Raw genomic sequence first — 5,963 nt, 5'->3', positions numbered from 1 at the left:
AGTAGACCTATACCTCCTCGTCATGATGGACTTGGTCTTCTCCCTAAACCAAAAATTCCTTCTTTATATGGAGCAGTTCCTCCTCCTTCCTTTTATAGAGAGAAGAGACTTTCTTCTTCTCCTATTATTCAGCCTAAGAGACCACAACCTAAACACCCAAGTGCTAAGGATGAGAACATTCCTCCTCCTCAGTCTTCTCCACTTCCTACTAAGACTAGACGAAATCATTCTGCACGTGAATGCCAACGAAAGCGTCGTCTTAGAGCTCAAAATTTGCAATCTCCAAAAACACCTTCAACAAGCATTATTCCATTTTCTCCTCAGCTAGACATTGAGCCTAAATCTCCTAAACATAAGATGCATGATGGTCTTGATCCTGTGCGAGTTAAAGATCCTATTTTTATAAATCTTGATGATGATATAGATGAAAATGTTATTCATGATGAAAATGTTACTCCTCTTGCTTCTGATAGTGAATATGAACTTGTTGATGTTGATAACCATTTATCTAATGAATTTTCTAAAGCACTTATCCTAGCTCCTAGACAAGAACAATGTGGCTCAGAACATGAACATAGCCCTTGTTTGGATCTTGTGATAGCTCCATCTGCTGTGTTGGATGTTCCTCCTCTAGCGTGTTCCCTGCCTTCCCGAAACATTGATCAGCAAGATCGGGGGGTAGATGACGTGCTAGACTAGTTTCATTAGCATAGCAGATTCTCTCCCCCTCTCTTTTGTCACTTCTTCTATGTGTACTCTCATTCTTCTATTTGTTGTCCTTAGTGTTGTCTACTTGAGGACAATGCAAAGCATTGAGATCTCTCGATCTCTCTCATGTTGACTCAAAAGACACATGTGTTCCCTTCTTCTAGGTGACCTTCCTTGATTGGGGAATGAAGAACAATTATGCATACATACATATGATATATATACATGACTTATCATATAGCATACTGACCCCGAGGGAAGCGAAGTCACCTTGTGCTTTGTGTTTTGTGTCTATTATCCTTGGGTTTATCTCACACTTGGGGGCTAAATCCTTGTGATAACGTGCTCCTTTTCCTTTCTCATTTCTTATGTGTATCACTACGTTAAAACAATCACCCCCGGTGAGGCGTGTGCGATCGCTTTAACGTAGGGGGGCATACATCCCGTTCATATCTTTTCAAGATACTTGAAAATTTCTTGGTAAACTTAGCTTTGCCTTGAAAATTTTCGATATTCCTTTTGCATGACTCATAGTGAGGGAACCTTACTACTGACAGTCATGGTTCTTCCTCGTGATCTTCCCTTTTACTTTGTCAATCGAAGTCGTAAGATCCTTAGTCCACTGGGGGCTTGGTTTATCTTGCCTCCTTGACGTGGTGAAAGTTTTTCAATGTTGTTTCCTTGTACTTTACCAGAAGTATGAGCATACATACTCCCGCTAAAGTGGGGGCTAAATGTAGCGTCTTAAAATTGTGACACTTGCAATTTCGACTACATTTTGGTCTTCACGATGGTGACGCAACACGCAACCTGAATGGAGACCCTGAAACTTGCTCACGACACTGAAAACTGCATTTTTCAAGCACCCTGGCCTGAACCTCCTTGCACCCTGCTGTCCTGGGAGGTGGGACCAGAGTGCCTAGCGCCCTGGTCCCTCAGGACCAGGGCGCCCAGCGCCCTGGTCCTTGGGTCCTATTTTGGGCCCGGTCTCCTAAGGGGTCTCGGGTCTTTTTGTTTGCAAATTGGAAATTAACTTTCCTGGTCGGCCTAAGGTCGGGAAAATCAGTCTATCAGCCCTAAACGACAAGTATATAAACTACATTTTTCTGTCTCATTTGGCATGAAGAGGATATGTGTACAAAGCGTGGAAATTATACTCAAGCATTCAAGCATTCAAGCATTCAAGCATTCCTTCTAAGTCTCCATTCAAGGCTAAGTGTTGCATTCAAGACAAGGATTCAACCATTGAAGAGGAGATCACATATTACATACTACTACAACATACAACATACAACATCTAAACCTTCGCACATAAGGATACAAACATCCTTAGAACAAGGTATTAGTACTTGTTTTACATACATTTACATTTACAGCTCTTGCTCATTTCTTGGTTAATTCCAAAACCGGGGTTTGACCTAAAGGCAAACCCCTAATCCCTAACCCCCCAATCGTCTTCGCTTTTCTGTGTGTAGGTTGCAGGTATGCGGCTGAAATTGAAGATCTCGAATCCTTGTGCAGAGACGAACAGATCCTCCTTTGTTTTGCGGATTTTTCGGAGGACTGTGGCACCGGGCGCCATCGTCCTGACAACTTTTGCTCAAATTTGTAGGACAGCACCGTATCGACATTTTACTGCTAATTCCAGGTCCGCAGCTTCATCCTATAACCCGAACTTAGTTTATAAGCGAATCTTTATCACTTTCTATGCATTCCTAGCTTAATTCTCCTATGCACATTCTTTACAAAAGAGGGAAGCCTTGCTATCTTAACCCCTTGAAACACATTTAGCATCCAATCTTGCCTTGTGTGGGATTGGATCTAGTGGGTTTCAACCCCTCTTTTGAATGTAAAGTCTCTCCCCTAAGTGAAAACCATCGAATCCTAGCGAACCTCCCTTCTCTCTCCTCAGAGTTGGAAGAGGGGAGAACAACTAGGGTTCGATCGCGATTTTCCGCTTTACACTTGTTATATCCTTTTCTTCAATAGTTCCACCTATTCCTTTGATTTGATTGACAATCTCTTTTAGTCTTGTACTGTACTGAGTTATGTTCTCACCTTCATTCATCCTCATAGATTCAAGTTGTCCTCTCAGATTGTCTACTTTTTCTCTTTGAACATGTTCATCTCCTCCATATACTAATATGAGCTTATCCCACATTGCCTTTGCATGATTGCAGCCTTCTAGATAATTAAACTCTGAATCAGTCAATGCAGATGTTATTTCAATCATTGCTTGAATATGTTCTTGCTTCACCTTTATCTGTTCCATAGTCAATGGATAGGTGCTCGGTGTAACAAAATCATTCTCTAGATAGTATACAACATATTCTCCAACTCCTGATAGATGTAGCTTCATCCTTTTTTGCCATGTAGAGAAACTTCACTTGTTCAGCTTTGGTGCATCCCTCTTATACATCTTTGGATCTTTAACTCAAGTGCCTTTAAACTTTCCTTCCTAATTCCAAAGCTCTGATACCAATTGATAGTTCTGATACTTAATATAAGTACAGATCCAATAGCCAACAAGATGAGACGGGGGGGGTGAATCATACAAAATTAATCTTCCATAAAAACATCAGATTCAACCTCGGTAACATATATATCAGTAATATAACCAAAACTATCAAACATGCAAACTCAAAAGCATATGAACAATATAAACTTCATAACACTAGATTTAACGTGGAAACCCAAATAGGAAAAAACCACTGTGGGATTTTGGACCCACTAAGAAATATACTCTTCTAGAGTATGCTCAGTTAAAAGAAAAACCTGTTAAAGATTACAAACACATTGCTAGATGTGACCTGTAAGGGATTTCCCTAAGATCTGTTAGGATCTTCACTTTATTAGAAGTGACCTTGTTAAAGGATTTCAAACATTCAATCAGAATGTCACCTTGCTAGAGGTTTTGCATATAAGACTGTTAAGTCCACTCGGTTAACAGATTTTCTATCACTTTCGCAAAATAACAGTAATAAAAATCTATCTGCAACTTCACATCTAAAATGCTAAAGCAGATTCCTATTTGTTCAATACAATCTAGACACAGAACTAATCTTGTCTATCTGTTGGGCTTCTATACTCTGTTAATCTAATAGGTCTTCAAGCTTCTATACTTGGTAATCACTATGTAGCATCCTTGTGCATACACTTGCCCGCATACATTGTTTATCAACAGTTTCATATTTATAAACAATTAGGTAACCACTTAATCTCCTTGATCATATTTCCCATGATCAATGATAGCCATTATATCTTCAATCTTGTCCAGGTTTAATGCATCTTTCGATCTGTAAAAGTTTTACCCCACCTTGGAACTTGCATAATAGTCTTGGAACTTGTGCTAGGGTATTGGAGTTCAATCTGAGCTGTAGATCTTCATGCCGACTTTCCATTGCCTTAGATTCGTTAACAAACTTCTTCCACAACTTACCAATCATTTAATCCACTCCAGCACATCAGCTTCCTTCATTAAATACCGCATGTAAACATTTAATGCATTCTGTTATAGCTCATTTATAACTCTGTAACAACTCGATGAATACTAAACTCCACTCGGTAGACATTCTGCCTTCATTAACCGATAGCGATAACCTTAGGGTTTACCGACTAGGTTCTTTGCTTGATAACATAGTATAGTATGAACCTTTACAATTTACAACATATGTTTGATGTTAAAACAATCTAAAACATCATGATCTCATCATTGTCTGACTCAGTAGTAGTTTCCCATTGAATACCTTATTCATCATATTCTTTCCTGTGTCTTTTACCGACATCTTTATAATCTTCATATCATACTTCTCAAGATATGGCAACATCATACTGAATTAGAAAATCAATTTCTTGACATCAATGATAAAATAATAATATCAAGACAGTAAAACATCTTTAATCAGTTATATTCATAATCATCAACAAACTTCTCAATATCCTTAAGAAATGCCAATAGGTTCATGCTCTACTAATTAAGACTCTATATGCTAACCCACTAATGCATCTTACCTGATACTAGTAATGTTACATATGGTCCCAATAACTACTTGTCTTTCACCATACAAGTTGACAAGCCTTCATGTTAATCTTCTCAATACCTTATGTGCCTTCCACTATACCAATTCATTCTTCTTTATACTAGATGACATACTTCTACCAGTACCCTACTTTCACTACTGGTTGACATCAATGACAACTGAATGGCAACAATATCCCCCTTTGGCATTGATATCAAAATTTTATTTCTAGTTTCTCTTCCCCTTTAAGAGTAATGGAAAAGGGCACAAATAAACTCTCTGTTAGTGCATCTGGTTGAGACACACTCGCCCTTTGTGTCCATGATTCAAGACTCACAAGATAGTAAGAATGGTTGACTCCTCCTGAGTCATGCATCCCCTTATGCATTTAAGTGCTGCCAGATGGTGGTACAACTCCCATATTTTTTCTTAGGTACTCAAATGTTCCCAAGGTACTCAAATGTTCCCAAGGGAAGCATCTTGGTAAATATGTCTGCAATTTGCTCTCTTGTGGGGACATATTCAACTATGACTTCTTTGTCTACTACCTTCTCCCTCAAGAAGTGATACTTGATTGCAATGTGTTTTGTTCTTGAGTGCATTACTAGATTCTTGGAGATGTTAATTGCACTTGAGTTATCACACTAGATTGGAATAGGACACAGGATCTCGACCTATATGTCTTTCAGTGTTTGCTTCATCCATAAAACATGTGAACAACATGTAGCAGCTGCTATATACTCTACTTCAGCAGTAGACACTGACACTGAATCTTGCTTCTTTTTGTGCCATGGTACTAACTGGTCTCCTAAGTAGAAATCACCTCCACTGGTGTTTTTCTGGTCATCTATACTTCCTACCCAATCTGCATTAGTATAAGCCTACAAAGAAAAGTCTCCTTTCTTTGGATACCACAGGCTATAGTTGATAGTCCCTTGTAGATACATGAAGATCCTTCTGTTGGCATTATAACAGACAAGGGGAGATTGTTGGCATTTCAATAAGGATATTGAGAAGGTTGTTGATGATTATGGATATAACTGATTAAGGATGTTTACTATCTTAATATTATTATTTTGTCATTGATGTCAAGAAATTGATTTTCTAATTCAGTATGATGTTGCCATATCTTAAGAAGTATGATTTGATGAGTATAAAAATGTCGATAAAAGACACAGAAAGATTGTGATGAATAAGGGGAGAAATAAGATATTCAATGGGAAACTATTACCAAGT

This window comes from Cryptomeria japonica, chromosome 9 (genome assembly GCF_030272615.1).
Source record: "Cryptomeria japonica chromosome 9, Sugi_1.0, whole genome shotgun sequence".
Taxonomy (NCBI): domain Eukaryota; kingdom Viridiplantae; phylum Streptophyta; class Pinopsida; order Cupressales; family Cupressaceae; genus Cryptomeria; species Cryptomeria japonica.
The sequence above is the reverse complement of the archived record's forward strand: the minus strand, read 5'-3'. Positions refer to the sequence as shown.